The following is a 17,738-nucleotide window of genomic DNA, read 5'->3' on the forward strand; positions in this document are numbered from 1 at the left end:
TTTGAGCCATCTCTATTTCGCTTCTGCCCTGGCTCTCCTAATGTCTTAACAGCACAGAGTGACCCTGTTCAAAAATAAGTCATATGATGTCACCTCGCTGTCAGGACCTTCCTGTAATCTCAGAATGAAAGCCAGAGGCCCTGCTTTAAGTAACAGGTCTCGGATGACCCCTTCTCTCTACCTCTCTGATGTCATCTTTCCTTCCTTCCTTCTGATTGCTAGCAGTTTGTCACAGTGGCCATTGTGCAGGAAGAGGATGCCTGCCTCTTGGTGGTTTCTGCCCTCGCCGTTTAGAGGGTTCCCTCTATGACTGTACTTTGGAGAGCAGGCCATTTTCTCCAGGTTTCCCCTTGAAAGTTACCTTCTCATCAAAGTTACCTTTCCTGGAAATCCCAACAAAGATGCTTCCTGTCACCCCCATCAGCTAATATTTCCTCCTGCACATCACTCTAACAACTAATAATCCATCTTCCTTGTCACCCCAACAACTAATACTCCGTCCTCCTCTCCAGCTAGGATTTTGTTTTCATATCAGTTTTATTATTTGTTTTGAAAATTGTCTGCCCCATCAGAATATAAACTCCACAGAGAAAAGGTATCTTTTCCGTCTCTCTATTTTTTGCCCCGTATCCAGCAACAAGAACAGACCCGCACCGCTGGAGATTTTCACGTCAATCCTCTGAATGCTAAAAGGGTTCCTTCTTTCAGCCATAGCCAGTCTTCATTTACTGAGAGTCAAGCATTATGCTGACCACGTCCTCAACAAAAAGGAACCAGAGACGAGGTCCCTAACCTCATAGAATTTAAAATCAAGAGTGAGAAGAAGGAATTAAGCAAGCATCCATTTTACGCAGTGAAATTGGAATTTCTTATAAATTAACTAAATTTTTACAGCATTCACATTTTTTTAAATTGACACAGTGAAGATGAACACCCAGAAGCCGAAAATTAAAATATTAACCTCCTTCTTTTATACAATGCCAGAGTGAAGATGCCTGCTCTGGAAGGCTGCTAATTGTTACTGTTTGTGTCTCTTCCAAACGCCCTTCCCAGGGCAGGAGCGTCGCTGCTGTTTGCATCTATTTAAAAATTATTAGATGAAACTCATCAATCATTATTACCATGGATAAGCTTCATTTGAGCTGCCCTTCAAGGGCTTCAAAATAAGAATAACAACTATTTTATCTTACTTGTTCCAAATTTAAAAGAAGCCCTTTAGCTCCCAACAGCACAGCACAATGGGAAAGGGGAATCTCTTGCTAAGCAGGTGTCTCATCTACCACCTTGCACTAGATGTTGGTTTTGAAAGGGTAGGGTGAGTATTGAATTCCAGCCCCAAGTCATAATTCTTTTTACAGTTTGATGTTTTTGAGTAGAACGAAATCTTAAACTAGGGATCAACTTTTAAGTCAATTGTTTTTTGTGAACTCTGCTTTTGTTACATGGGACATTTTCAGAGAATTTTAAGCTTTTCAAAAATTTAATTTTAGGTGTGTTGTAAGAAAAAACATCTAAATGTCGAAAAACAAAATTTTAGATAGACACTGGCTGATGCCGTAGGGGGGTCATGGTGTATGCTGCTCTGCAAATATTGGAGATCCCTTTGCACCTGGAAAGGTAGCAATCCCAAGAACAAAGCATCTCATTTTTGCTAGTTCGATGGTGTGGACGCAAGGCCATGGCTCACTCATCAGTGAGAAAGCAACTATACCATGGAAAGAGTCCTGCATTTGTACGCAAAGCTTGACATAACAAATGAAAGAACGGAGCAACTTACAAAGAGAAGAGGCTTGGAGTATTTGCTATGACATAGGGCCATGGCAGCCTATGGTGGTGAGTGTGAGCTAGCCACTCTTTTGCTCAGGAAGCCAAAGGTAGGAAGACGTGGAGGCAGAAGTCTTACTAGCTCTAATCGGCAGCTCTTAAAGCCACAATTTTTGCGGGAGGTCCTTTCTCTCCTCCAGCCAATAGCCACCGAGATACCAGCCCATTGGGGCGTGGTCTCTCTCTTTAAAAAAGCGGCCACTTCCCTCCTCTCTCTCTCTCTCTTTGCTTCCAGCATTCTGTTCTGTTTACTCCACCCAACTATGTTCTAACCTATCAAGGCTAAGCAGTTTCTTTATTAATTAACCAATGACCTTCCTCCATCACACAATCTCCCAACAGCCTGCACATCTTAAAGGTTCCACCCCTTCCCACGTTACTGGACTAGGGATGAAGCCTTTCCACAATGGCCTTACAGGGGTTATGTTAAATTCAAATTATAGTACAGCTTCATATCACTGCACAGTCAAAGGAAGACCTGGTTTCTAGAAGGATCCATGTACTTCTCTCACACCCTGATTTTAGGTGAAAGAATTAGTGTGTGGTTATCTCTCCCTTCGATTATTTAATTCTTCTTGTCTGAGTTTTGGGCTGGACACGCCATATGCCAGCTGACAAAATTGCCATCAATAGAGTACAGAGTGGCTGCTCTCCTCCTGACTGGAGCTGATGCTGCCCTGGAATCTGCTAAGTCCCCCTCCCCATGTAAACACAGAAAATTTGCACACCAGCCTACTTTCTCTCATATGGAACTCTACTTAAGTCTATACTTTCTGATTGATGTCTCAGTGAGGAGATTCTGTCTCCAAAACAAACAAACAAATAAAACCAAGAAAGTTGACAGTGCCTGATGAGGAACAATGCCCAACACCCAAGGTTGTCATTGACTTCCGTACACACATGTACAAATGTGTGCGTGCATCTGTGTCCACTTGTACACCCATCTATACACGAACACTCACTCACCCTTTCAATCTCTAGCACTTAAACATATACCCACCCCTCAGTGTATATGTTTATGTAGTCTTTGCTTATGAGGCCAATTGCCAAGAAACTGATCTTTCCTAGGCTCAGTCGGACCTGGAATCAGGCTGAGGGCTGAGTTATCGTTTCTTTTTTTATAGCCTCTTCCTTTTGAGGACTAACATCTTCATGTATGCCCTATTCAGGACCACAGCTGGCATGTGATGTGTCTGTGGGGGTTGTCTTTACCGTCTAAATTGATGTGGGAAGATCCAGCCTGAAGACAGGAAGCACCATTCCCTGGCTTTGTACAGGAAATGAGAATGCTCTTGACTGTGGATAAGATGAGACCAGAGCCTCAGGCTCCTGATGTGACTTTCTCCATAGCAATGAGCTGTAACTTGAAATCGCGAACTAAATTAAATCCTTTCTCGCTTGAGTTTCTTGTCATCCGAGTATTTTATCACAGCAACAGAAATAAAGCTAGACCAACTCTAGGGGCCATCTCCTCTTTCTTTAAAAGACTTCTTGAGTTTTCAGTATGATCATCCCTTTCCAAAGCAGAGATTTATCTCAGCATTTTGTTACCATTTATATTGTAACCAATGACAGGAAATGTCATAGGCCTTCTGCACAGGGATTCTTAAGATTGCTAGGTCCAGAAGCACCATGAGGCTATTCCCCATGCATGACAGAATGAATGGCCAGGAGAAGGTTCTTCCTGATGATTTTGGAGAGCTGTCAGGTTGCTTTTGTCCCTTCCCTTTACAGAGAACTTGTTTGCTAAGACAGCTTTGTTTTAGAAGGCTAACTCAGATCTAACAGCCACACCAGCTCTTTTTCTGTATTTGGCTTTAAATATAATTTTCTTGAGATTTCTATTTTGAACAGTAAACCCTCTATGCAAATAAAATATTTTTTGCCTGCCCCTTTGTGGCACGTATACTTCATTAGCCTGGGATTTCAGAAGATCGCTACACAAGAACGAACAAAGGAGACATCCTTCTCTCATTCTGGACTCTAATGAGAAGGCTGCCGCAGATTTAGTATGAAGTGCAGTGTTGTCTGTGGAGATTCTTCAGGTTTAGAAGGGAAATAATGGCATCTGCTCTACTTTATGGACTTGTTACGAAGGTTAAATACACGAGTTAATATAAAAATGCCATGGAAGTGTGAGAAGTGTGCCATGCGTGTCTGACAGAGAGCTTGCACTCAACCGATGCCTTTAGAGTTATTTTTTGCTGTTGGTGATGCATAACCTCCTATGCTTCCTACCATAAGGGAAAGAGCGAGGTCCAAGGGAGAATGAGTTGAATTTGCATGAGGGGGGAATCCATTGGTCCCACTGTGTAAATAAACCGCAACTTGAAGGCTGATAGCTTGATATATAATACACTGGGTATAATTTACATTTAATAACTTTGCATAATGTGTTTCTTTTCTTAATGAGACAAATCCCTTTGCTTTGATCTATATACAAATACTTAATTACATCTGTGCAAAAGTGAAAATTAGAGGCTATTATCTGGAAAATCAAAACAAAACCAGCCAATAAATCAGAAGCACAGGACGGCTTTATGCTAGATATGTGAAATGTCCTTTCTTCTGTGTTACTAATAATTATCTTGAATAATTATTTGAAAATGCCTTTTTAAATTTAAATTAATCTAACATTAACATTTACTGAGTATACGATAAGCCCCGTGGGCTCTGGCATGTGTCTGTGACGACAGCAACAGTAAGATATGCATTTATTTTCTTGCCTATTAATTTGATTATCACAAAATTATCTGACAGAGGAACATTGTCACATACGGTATAGAGAACAAAAACACAATATCCAGACTTCTCACACATGTGAAAAATGCTGGACGGAAGTGGTCTTAGTTAAGGATAGAGTTATCTCGCCTCATGACCTCAGAGGTTTCCATCTACAGCTGTGGCTGCTGTTTCTGGGCCTTGCTGCTACAGAACAGCGTAACGTGAAGGTATGGCAGAAAGAAGTTGGTTAGTAAGCAGGGTGGAAAGGGAGGGAGCTAGAACAAGGCACCTCTTTTCAGTGTGTACCCCACCCTATTCCCTCCCCTGACTATATCCCACTTCCCATTTTCCACCATGGCAAGTCCATCAACGGATTAATCTATTCAGCAAGTCATAGTTCTCATGATCCAATGTCTGGGGACCATCCCTTCTATACAAGAAGCACTGGAGGCGTATTTCATAGTCAAACTCCGTCAGGGGTTATCTTATAGATCACACATCAAATAGCCCTATAACTCCAACTTGAACCCAGAATGAGTATAAGTTTTGCCTATAAATTTTACATGTATTCCTCTAATAGTAAGCATCGTTACCATTGGATTTTAAGCCTATTTTGAAAATCCTATCTAGTAACTAAGGATGAATACTAATTTTATACTGGCTATTTTTAAGTTCATTCGATTAGTTTCTTCAGTGGTTATTGCCCTCCCTGGATGGTAAGTGTGTTTATTAACTCTGTTTGCCTATACTGGAGTCTACTGAATAATTCGTCCAAGGGCTACAAAGCTATATGCATAACAGAGCTAGGCAAATGCAGGCAAATGTCTAGAGAATTCTATCTCTGAAAATATTGGATTACCGCACTACTTCTTTAGGAACGTACCTTCCTCTTCTTGTATCAATTTTTGATGCACCTCAGAGCAGGTAAATTTTTCATTAGACCTAAAACTTACACTGGTATCCTTGTCTCATAGCTAGATAAAACTGGAAAACGCCTCATATCTTTAGCTTTTAAACTCTTTTTTTTTTAGCTTTTAAACTCTTAAAAGATACTATATACTGATTTTTTTTCAGAGCTGTGGTAAGTTCGTGTGCATGAATGTGGACGCTTGCAAAACTGTTTGATTCTTCAAGCCGATCTGTTCTCTTCTGCTGTGCTAATGGAAATAAATGGTTGAGACTGAATTTTCCAGTCCATTTGCACATGGAGGCAATGTATGGATTCAGCCCACATCCTACTATTCTTGGGCTCCCTTTTACTGCATTCCTCAGAAGTGCCTCCAGTGTTTTATAACTATTACACATGATGATATCCAGAACTGACCACTGCTTTGGAGGTAAAATTTGGCTCAGGATCGTGATCCCTTTGAGCTTACAGCAAAATTGCATTCGTTTTTGCTTTCATCCTCCTATTACTGTATCGTAGTACAAGCCCATAGATCATTTGCCATCTGTCCCTTCTTTCAGGTCTTTTGTGTCATTACTGCCTTCTAGGAGTTTGGGATTATTTTACCTAAGATATATTGACTTTTCTTGGTCCAAGCAGGATACTATTTTTTATTTCCTTCCTCACTATCAAGACAACTTCCATGTTTTCAGTCCCTTCACTTTTTCTATGTACCTGTGGCTTTTCTTGCGATCACAAAATTATAATGCAAAATATTAATTAAGATTGACTCGCTCATGCAGTTACTTTGTTAATCTGTATTTGCTCCAAATTCAATAAATTTCTTTTGAAAAAAATTTGAGTATTTTCTCAGTGTTTTAGTTCATTAGGCTTCTGCTATGTGCATGCCATAGTGCAGCTAAGACCATAAACATGAGTGACGGGGCTGTGGTCGCTCTAAAACTGCAGATTGACTTGAACCTCTCCTTCTTCAGATGCTAAATGGCATTAAATTTATTTTGAAAAATTCCGATGAGATTAGCTTGGGAAATTTGTCGGCACAAATAAAGGCTGAAAATACCTGTCAGCTGTGCAGTGCAGAATTTATATGCATAATTAATCTTTAAAATAATAAATGTGATTAGTTTTATCCCAGCTTTTGCAGATAATTTGCCTGGGGTTAATGCCTTTCCTTGAGATTAATTATTTGTAAATAGTTGAGCTAAACTAGAGCCTTGGTCTGTTTAATTCTCCAACATCCAGGTTCGTTGCACCGGCCAAAGTCCTCACTTGGTAAGTTGCATAAAATCTAGTATACAATGTGTGAACGCAGAAGTGTGATAATTTGCATATAAATATAGCAATGCGCAGGTAAGTGAAAAACGAGGTTGGTCAGTTAATGAGACATGAATGATTTGTGGCATTTGTCTTGAACTTGGTCTTCAAATGAAAAATGATACACTCATACCTAAGTGCTGGCATAAGCAGTTCCGATGTCACAGGTCATCTGTGGGCAATCGTTGCTGATGTTTTCCACAAGTGAGTAAGTATTAAGGCAACAGAAATGAGAGCGCATGCCTTGAGCAGCGCTCTTGCTAGGATATTCTCAGCATTAGATTAGCTGTTCTGCATTTACGACAAGCAATGGAAAGTCATGAGAAGATACTGAAAGCTTGGGAAAATGCCTTAGTGAGATTAGTAACACACGGATGAAATAAACAGGGGGAGAGAGCAGAGCCAAAGCACCTCATTGGGATGCCATCCCCACAACACATTCTGTAGGTGAGTGGTGATCGGCATGAGAAGACTGGATTTAGAACAGAGGAGGGAAGAAAAGTAAAACAGGGACGTGTTCCACAAACTGCTTGGCTACGTGGGAGTTCCAGCAGGAATGAAATAGGAGCATTTGATTTCAGACACAATGGGTTTGAAGACATGGTGAGTTTTATGATGAAATGTGAATGTGTAGTAATCCTTGGGAATATAGAATTCATAGACGATGCCAGACAGCGGCAGGAATTGAAGCCACAAGATTGGATCCGATTCCAGAAGTAAAGAGAGGGAAAGAAGACACAAGAAGTTAAAACACGTTATGTCTCACAGTGATACCGACATGCAGGAAAAATCATTTTAAAATGTTCTTGGTGGCATGTACTGTGTATCTGAAATCCTGTAAGATACTGCACATGTATTTCTTAAACTTCGAAGCAACCCCACGAGCGCTCACCATTTCTCCACAGAAAGAAAGGTCTAGCGAGGGAACGGTCAGGATGATCTGACAGATAATCACGGCTAACTATGAAGATAATACACTTACCCGCCACTTCCTGCCCTCCAGGCACCATGCCGGGCACTGGAGATCAGATTACAGCGACTGGTTCTCGTCATGAAACACATCTGTAACACAGATATAGTTTCTGAAATCAGTTCAACGCATGCTAGAGATACAGGGAATCAGAAGAAACCAATCTTTGAGAAACTTCTTATGAGAGAGGACCCATAATGTGACTTTTCAGCTTTTCAGTAGCTGATGTCTAGATGACCCAGGAGCAACTATTTTACTGCTTAACAAACTGCGGCGTGTGCTTATATTACTCCATCTTGATTTACCTCCTTACCTGAAATTCACTTCAACTTAGTTGTCCCTTGTTGCTTTCTAGGAAAGATGGTACAGTGTATTTAAAAGAAGCTAATGTCTAGTTTAAATAAAAAAGGACTGTGTGTTAATACCAAAGTGGTAAAGGCATCGGTCATCTAGACCAACCACACTTGTAGGTAACAGTACAAAATGATTTCAGCCCTTGGAAAGTTTTCTGGGGATGTCCGGACCTCTTTATCATAAAGAAAAGTTAACATACATATACTCACAGGAAATTAAAGCTTTGCCCCCAAAAAAGACTAATACGGAACTGTGAAAGGCTTAGCTTAGGGCTGTTAGGACGCACTCATTGCTGCTCTATTCATAATAACCAGGAATGGGAAACAACCTAGTTGTCCCTCAGCTGAAGAATGCATAAAGAAAATGTATTTACACAACAGAGTATTACTCAGCTATTACAAAATAATATCATGAAATTTTCAGGCAAATGGATGGAACTATAAAAAAAAATCATCCTATGTGAGGTTACTCAGACCCAGAAACATAAACACGGTATGCATTTGCTTATATCTGAATATTAACTGTTAAATAAATGATAACCAAGCTACAATCCATAGAACCAGGGAGGTTAGACGTAGAGGAAAGGACTGGGTGGGACACACGGATCTCCCTGGGAGAGGAAAACAGAACAGATTTTATGGGTGGTCTGGGGGCAGGTGGGGACAGAAACATGAGAATCAGGTGGGAATAGGGAGGGGAAGTGGGATTGAGGGAGGGGAAGAGGGGAGAGACAGTTAGATATGAAGGGTATTGAGGGGCATTATGGAAACCTACGACGGTGGAAACTTCTTATAACATGTGAAAGCAATCCTAATGAAGTCTGCAAATAGTGAGGAACCCCTACTGGCCATCTCTTTTCACCAAATGAAGCTTCCAGTACAGGGATTGGGTTTCATCTAATTGAGTTATTGGCCAAAAGGGTACTATGAAAATCCTCAACAACCCAGGTTGTTGTCAAGACCACAGGTTTGTCTTCACAAACTCACAGCAAATTCCATTGCTAAAAACAACATCCACACAACTCACTAACCATGGAAAGGCCAAGCTGGTACCTATGTAGAACCTTCCCCATATTCTACCTCTATGACAGAGAAAGGTACTCTTGCAGGCTACCAAAAGAGAATGTAAACACCAAAAAGCTAGGATAATGATGACATAAACCTTGTAAGAATAACTAACTGATGTCTGCTTTGACTTAAGGTCCCATCTATGAGATGGAACCCATACCTTACACTGCTTGGTCAACCAAGAACCAGAGACTAGAGAGCTCAGAGACTTAGGGTAAAAATCAAGTACTACTGTTCTTAAGAAAAAGTATCACTAAATGACTCCTAAAGAGAAAATGTTATACTCACAGATCAGTGCCTTATTCAGGTATCATCAGAGGGACTTCTTCCTGCAGTAGAAGGGAACAAAGACCCAAAGCCAGACATTGCACACACACACACACACACACACACACACACACACACACACACACACCACATTCAGACCTTGGAACACACAGTTCTAAAGAAGATTTCACCATCAAATCCCTCCCCTCAGAGCTCAGGGAACCCCATGGAAGTGGAAGTAGGAGGAGTAGGGGAGACAGGATGGAGAACAAGGTCCTCTAAAACAACTGAGCATTGATCATAGGAACTCAAGACTGAAGCATCAATCACAGGGCCTACATGGGCCTGCACCAGGTCCACTGCACTTACGCTATAGCTTTCAGTTTAGTACTTGCATGAGTCTCCTGGCTGTGAACAAGTGGATCTCTGATTCCTGTGCCTTCTCTTGGAGCTTTTTTTTTTTTATCTTTCTGTTGGCTTGGCTTGTCCAACTTTGATATGATGGTTTTTGTTCTATCTTAGTATATTTTGCTATTATCTCTTAGAAACATGTTCTTTTCTAATGAGAGACAGAAAGGGAGTGAATCCAGATGAGGGGGGATGTGGGGGATGAACTGGGAGGAGTAGAGGGAAGGGAAACTGTAATCAGGTATGTTGTATGAGAAAAGAATCCATGTTTAATAAAAGGGAAAAGAACTTCTATGCTAAAAGGACTTGAAATTATAAAAAAGAAATATAATACAAAAAAGAAATGATCGGCAGACAGAATTACATAACTCCAGTGGGATACTGTCCCATGATGTACAGGAATGCACTCATACGGAGAGCAGCAGGCTGAGTGGCAGGATCCACTTGCATGAAATTCTGTGCCAGGCCAGTTCATCTGTGATGCAAATGTCAGAATGGGTCTGCCTTTGGGTAGAATAGTTAGAAACTGAGAAGTTGCAGGAAGAAGGCATGCGGGGATGATGGATCGTACTTTGGGCTGTACAGTTATGTGCATTTCTTAGGATTTCTCTAGAGGTACACTTAAGGTTAGCCTATCATACAGACCTTGCATTTTTAACTGGAGAAACGGGTTTGGGAGATGGCTCATTTGCTAAAGTGCTTGCTGTGCCAGCCTGAGGATCTGAGTCTGAATATCCAGGATGCACAAAAAAAAGCTAGATGAGAGGAGGATGGGACTATAATGCCAACTCTGAGTGGGTAGAGGCAGGAGGATTGCTGGAGCTCATTAAACAGCTGCCTTGCTCAATCAGTGGGCTCTAGATTCAACAAGAGACTGCATCTCAGAAAAATATAGGGTGGAGAGCAATTGAGGAGGATGCCCGATGTCCACTTCTGGCCTTCATACAGGTACACACGTGTGTATATGTTCTCGATAACCAGGCAGCCTAGCCTAACAGGCAATCTCCAGACCAGTGGGAGACCCTGTCTTTAAAAACAAAGTGAACAGTTCCGGAAGAGCAACACCAGATACTACCCTCTGGCCTCTGCCTGCATGCACCCACCTGTCCATGTGTATGCCTACACGCAGGTGCACACCCTCACACAAACTAAGGTCAATTAGCGGTGCATAAGTGGATAGTTATACGATACAACAATTCTCAGAGTACATAAAAGCAGCTCAGAGTTGAGGCAGTAAGGGATCAGGTAAGTATAATTCCGTTAATCTTTAAAGAGGTTTGACAAGTGCTGTCATAAGAATGTTAAAGGAAAATAAGACTAGGTAGTAGGGTAGCAGCTTCATTGTCCATCTGGCCCATCTTATAGCAAACGAAAAGTTTCCCACCTACCACACCCTTATCTCGTTAGTACTTCTGAGGAACCTGAATCTTTACTACTGTCTGGGATGGAAAGAGGCTGCTGTTCTCCATAAATTCCCAAGAAGGGTGGACTGAACACGACGGTGACAGCTCTGGAGAGAAAAGATGGAGGGTGTCTTACTAGGACATGGGTGCCGGGAACAAACCCCTGAAATTTCTTCATCTCAATATTAAAATCGGTGTTGCCAAGGGTGGTGCTGATATATTTGTTTATGACTCATGCTTCAGTATAGGCAAACTTGTCCAATAAAACCCGCCCTTATTAATTGATTTACAATCTAGTTGATACCAAAAGAATTATAATTATATGGCTACCTTTGCTGTATTTCACTTCCATGTTTGTCAAATTAATTTCACTCTATAAAACAGATGCATTCTAGAAAAGCAATTTAAAATATAAGAATTTCCTATCAATGTCAAAGGAAGAAAAATCAGTGATCTTTACTTTTAATCTGCTACACTTGAGGTCCTATTAAGAGGTTTTACTTGAGGTCCCACTAATAGTAAATATAAATAACTACAACAACATTTAGAAGAGTGTAGGGTTTTTTTTTTGCAGAATTGAGTTTATCCCTTGGAAAATATGAAGCTTGCCTTTCTGAAAGGTTTTTTATATTTTTTGTAGCTTTTTTTTTGCAGAATTGAGTTTATTCCTTGGAAAATATGGAGCTTGCATTTCTGAAAGTAATGTGATAATCACAGCATCTTACTAACTGGATAAGATATTGTAAACTTTAAGATTTTTAAGTTTTCAATTTATGTCTATGAGTGTGTGCCTGTTTCTCTGTATGTTCGCCATGTGAATGAAAGAATCCTCAGAAGCCAGAAGAGGGCAGTGGATCTTCCGGCACTAGAGTACAGGTGGTTGGGAGCCTTTGATATATGTGGGATCTGGGAACCAAACCTTGGTTCTCTATAGGAACAGCAAGTTCTTTAACCATTTAGTCATCTCTTCAGCCCCATAAACTTACTTTATTGCACACAAACAGACAGAATACATTCAGTTCAAAGCAAAGTCTTAATTATTGGTCATATTTTTTAATAATTATTTTTATTTTTTTGATATAGTATAATTGCATAATTTCTCCTTCCGTTTTCCTCCCTCAAAACTCTCCCACATATCATCTCCCCTTATTCTAGTTCAATTCAGGGCTTCTTTTCACTACATTGTTGTTGCGTATGTACATCTGTTACATATATATGTAGAATAAAACTACAATCTGCTTAGTCTGAATATGGGTAACAATTACCTTTAAAGTATCCTGTATACTTTCAAAAAGTGCCTTGCTAAATATTCACAAAATTAAGATTCTTCCTAGAGTGGATGGAATGAAAATGTTGGTATTACTAAGTATGAGCATGGTTCGACCCCTAATTGGACCTCTAAGAGCTGCATCAGTAGAATAACTTCAGAAAAGCATCCTCAAATTCTACAAAAACTGATCATGTGCTTGCTCTCTAGACCAGCAACGCCACCATTGTATTCCTTTGAAAGCATGCACCTAGGCACGAACAGGAGTATCCATTGCAGTCGTATTTACAGATTCCTGATTGAGGGAAGCATATACGTGCTCTTTTAACAGTACGGTGGGATCTGCATCTGCAATCTCCTTCTCACTGACTACTGAGGAATGAGGGTAAACAAACCCAAGCTGTAACAATAAGATGGATTCCCACAAACAATGCTGTGCTAAAGATTCCGTCACCAGGAAATTCATAGAGCATGGAGCTTGGGACTACAGGGCACAAGGAAGCATCGAATTAACTGTGCACTTAATTAATTGTATGTCTGTACCAAACTGCTGTGCTCAAAGACTGACTTACTTTGTGATAATTCCTCTAGCTGCACACACTACTTTGCACTTTTTATAAGAATATTATAGCTTCTCCAAGCAGTTTCATTAGTAAAAGACATGTAAGGCTTAGGGAATCCTGGTCCTGTGCATCCCCATGAGCACTCATGTTAAGAACACCAGTTTTCCAGTGTCCTTTCTCTACTTTCTATCTCCCTTCCCAATCTTAATGAAACCCTGGCCTTGAATTAGTATGTACTAATAGTATCATCGCACCATATCATGTTTTAAAATACATATATATATATTTGCTTGTTCATTATTTTGTTAATTTGCTAGGGATTAAATACATGTTAAGTAAACATTGTACCAACTGTTCTAAAACAATGGCCTAAAGCACTCTTTTTTTAAAAAAAATTAATTTTTAAAACAATCTTTTTTATTTTACATACCAACCCCAGTTTCCTCTACCTCCCTCCCCTCTTTCTACTCCCCCCTACCTTCCTCTCACCCCACCGCATCCACTCCTCAGAGAGGGTGAGGACTCCCATGCAGAGTCAATAAAGTCTGTCACAATTCTTGAGGCAGAACCAAGACCCTCCTCCCTGTATCTAGGCTGAGCAAGGTATCCCTTAATAGGGAATGGGCTCCAAAGAGCGCCAGTTTATTCACTAAAGATGAATACTGGTTCCACTGCTAATAGCTCTACAAACTGTGTAAGCCACACACCTGTCACCCTCATTCAGAGGGCCTTTGTTGGTCTTATGCTGGTTCCCCAGCTGTCAGTCCAGAGTCAGTGAGCTCCCACTAGTTAGGGTCAGCTGTTTCTGTGGGTTTCCCCATCACGGTCTTGAGCATTTCACTCATATTCTCACTCCTCCCTCTCTACGACTGGACTCCAGGAGCTCAGCCCAGTGCTTAGCTGTGGATCTCTGCATCTGCTTCCATCAGTTACTGGATGAAGGTTCTATGATGACAATTGAGGTAGTCATCAATCTGATTACAGTGGATGGGCAGTTAAGGCACCCTCTCCACTATTGCTTAGATTTCTAACTGGGGTCATTCTTGTAGATTCCTGGGAATTTGCCTAGTGACAGGTTTCTTGATAACTCTATAATGTCTCCCTCTATGAAGATATCTCTTTTTTTTTGCTCTCCCTCTTTTATCATCCCTCAACTCAGCCTTCCCAATCCCTAACACTTTCCTTCCCTTTTTCCTACCCCTCCAATGCTACCAATTGACTCAGGAGATCATGCCTATTTCTCCTTCCCAGGGAAATCCATGTATCTGACTCCTAGGGTCCTCCTTGTTCCCTGGCTTCTCTGGAGTTGTGAATTCTAGGCTCGTTATCCTTTGCTTTTTGTCTAATGTCTACTTTTGAGAGAATATATATGATGTTTGTCTTTCTGATCTGGGTACCTCACTAAAGATGGCTTTTCTAGTTTCATCTATTTGCCTGCAAATTTCAAGGTATCATTGATTTTAACGCTGAGTAGTACCCTATTGTATAAATGTACCACATTTTCTTTGTCCATTCTTTGGTTGATGGTCATCTAGATTGTTTCCAAGCTATGGCTATTATAAATAGTGCTGCTACAAACATAGTTGAGCAAACATCCTTGTGGTATGAGTGCACATCCTTTGGGTATACACCAAAGAGTGATTATTGCTGAATCTTGAGGTAGATTGATTCACAATTTTCTGAGAAACTGTCATACTGATTTCTAAAGCAGCTGTACAAGTTTGCACTCCCACTAGCCATGGAGAAAGAAGCATTCCCCTTCCTCTACATCCTTTCCAGCATAAGCTGTTACTAGTGCTAAAACAATATCTTTAAATAAATGCTATATTTGTGTAGTTTTCTTGTCTTTATGTCTCTCATTTATTCAGTCCAGATATTGAATAGGTAATTATTTCCTTTGGCCCTGCACATACATTCTGTGTTGAGCTGAGGAAGGTATAAGATAGCAGGGTAAAGTCTTTCTCCACTCGACATGTGCTTTAGTTCATTGTGGAAGAAGGCACATACCTGAAGTATGGTTCAGAACAATAGTTTTCATTTTCACATAAAAGAATTTAGTCAACACTCTCCCAATTTTTTAGTTCTACAATGTGGTTTTTAAAATATTCTTTTAATGGTAAAAGTATCACGATTCCAATCTTAATTATGTGAGTATATAACATATGGAATGAAGCTATTAGAGTTCTTTTAATTTTTTCCAAAACATAATCTCATTCTGCAGTTCTGGATGCCCTAGAACTCACTATATAGACCAGGCTGGCCTCAAACTTTGAGAAATCTGCTCACCTCTGCCTCCTATTAAAGAATTAAAGGAATATACCATTATGACTGGATTATCAGAGAAATTCTTATACATAAGATAGTTCTCAAATTACTTTATAGACAACACATACCTTTAATCCCAGTACTTGGGAGGCAGAGGAAGGCATATCTCTGTGAGTTTGAGGCCAGCCTGGTATACAAATTGAGTTCCAAGACAGCCAGGGCTGCACAGAGAACCCTGTCTTGAAAAACAAAACACACAAAAAAAATTCCTTTAAAGATGTAGAATATCATTTAAATTTATTTATGTGTTTGTGTGTATGCTTGTGTGAATTTATTTGCACCATCTGTGTGTAAGTGCTAGCAAAGGCCAGAAGAGGGTGTCAGATCCCCTGGAACTGGAGATCTAGGCAGTTTTGAGCCACCTGAACTCAGATGAATGCTTGGAACCAAAGCCAGGTCAATCTGGAAGAGCACAAAGCATTGCTAAAGCCTGAGCCCTCTCCCAGCCTCAATGCAGAAGACTTTAAGACAAGGACCAAGATGATTCATGCAGGGATAAGCACATATGACTTCGCTTTTCATTTGCACAGCCAATCGTGGTGCCTCAGGGGAGCAGAAGAGTCAAAGAGCTCCCCTATATAAGGATGGCCTCGTAGGAATCTCTGCTCAGGAGAAGACAAACAAATTCTAGATTAAAGAAAAGAGAGAGAGTGGGAGAAAGTGCAAAGACTTGTAGGCTAGATTTGGCAAGTAGGTTTAAAATTAGGAGTAAAGCAGGACTAGAAATGGGGAGGCTAGTAGGAGTGTCAGTAGACACAGAAATGGTTTCCCAGGGCAGCAGATATCACCTGGTCTTATTTAGAGCATCCTGATGTGGGTCATTAAAATCAGAGTAATTTTCGTTTACAGTTTCTCTGTCATTTGAAAGTAACAAATGGCTTGGGCCAAGTGAGGCTTCGCTTGCAGCCTAGCAGCAGCTTTTCGAGTCAGAACAGCACGAGGACATTCTAGGAAGCAAGCGAGTCAATTGAGAAAGAGCTGGGAGTTGTTAAGTTATGCTAATTAGGCGGTGATTAGACCTCCAGCAAACGCTGGTGTTTTATATTGAAGCATTTGAGAAATGAAACGGGCACACTGATTGCAGATTTTAATGGACTGAAATGATTAGGTTAAGGAGCTGCCTTGTAATGCGCTCGGGAACTTCAAGTTCCTTCTACTTCTCATTGTCTAATCCTATGTGGCATGAACTGCGAAAGGAAGAGCCTCAAGCCGGTGGAGCTGCAATTATAGAAATTCATCATTGAGAGCATGGCGTTTGCTGCGGCATTATGACAGGGTAAATATATAGCGGACACGGGAGAAGAGCTGCGAGGAAGAAGGGTCGGGCAGAAAGTTTTAACAGAAATGACTAACCTAAGTTTTGAACACGAGGAGTAGGAGAATGGAATATTATTTACAATTTATCATGAAATTCTTTAAACAGCAAAAGATTTTACTTCTTAAAAAGTATTTTCATATATATAATGTATGTGGAGGATGGGGGGGCTCTGTGGGTGTGCACATGCGTATATGATGTGTGGGGGGTGGGGGTTGTGTGGGCATGCGCGTGCCTGTGGAGATCAGAAGAGGGTACTGAATCACCTGGAGATGGAGTCCAGGTGGTTGTGCTTGTCCAGATCTGGACGCTGGGGACTGAAGCACTGTCCTCTGCAAGAGATGTGTGTTCTCTTGACCTTTGAGCCGCCCATTGCTTATCATCTAATTGGAGATTTATACCTTGTCTCAGTTCATGGCGGCAGTTGTAAGAAAATACCATAGAATGAATGGCAGACAGCAGAAAGTTTTTCTTTTCATTTTGGAAATGGGTAAATCCAAGATCAAGGTGCTGGAAGACTGGGTGTGTGTTGAGGGCTGGCTTCCTCATGGCCATTTTCTCCCTATACTCTCCCAAGGCAAAAGGAGCCAGAAATATGCCTGGTGTCTCTTTTTTTTATATAATGTTTCTGCCCCATGATCTACTCACATCACAAGGACTTCACCTCATCATGCCATTGTCTGGTGGATTTGCTGTCTAAACAAATTTCGAGGTACATAAGCACTAAGTATATCTCAGACACATAATACCATAATTATACATAAATGTGCAGTTATTAATGAAAAACCTTATAAAGAATGACTTTTGGCTCTAAGAATGTTTAATATAATCTCAGCATTCAGGAGGCAGAGGCAGATGGATATCTGCTGAGTTCAAAGCCAGCCTGGTCTACAGAGCGAGTTCCACACAGAGAAATCCTGTCTGCAAAAACAAAAACAAAAAAGAAGGCTTAATATCGGGATCATATTTTGGCTTGGGTGAGCAGGATGATCCAAGACTGGGAAAATGGCTCCATGTATAAAAGTACTTG

The sequence above is a fragment of the Microtus oregoni genome, unplaced genomic scaffold (genome assembly GCF_018167655.1).
Source record: "Microtus oregoni isolate MIOR12 unplaced genomic scaffold, Mior012 000010F_ref0000083, whole genome shotgun sequence".
Lineage (NCBI taxonomy): Eukaryota > Metazoa > Chordata > Mammalia > Rodentia > Cricetidae > Microtus > Microtus oregoni.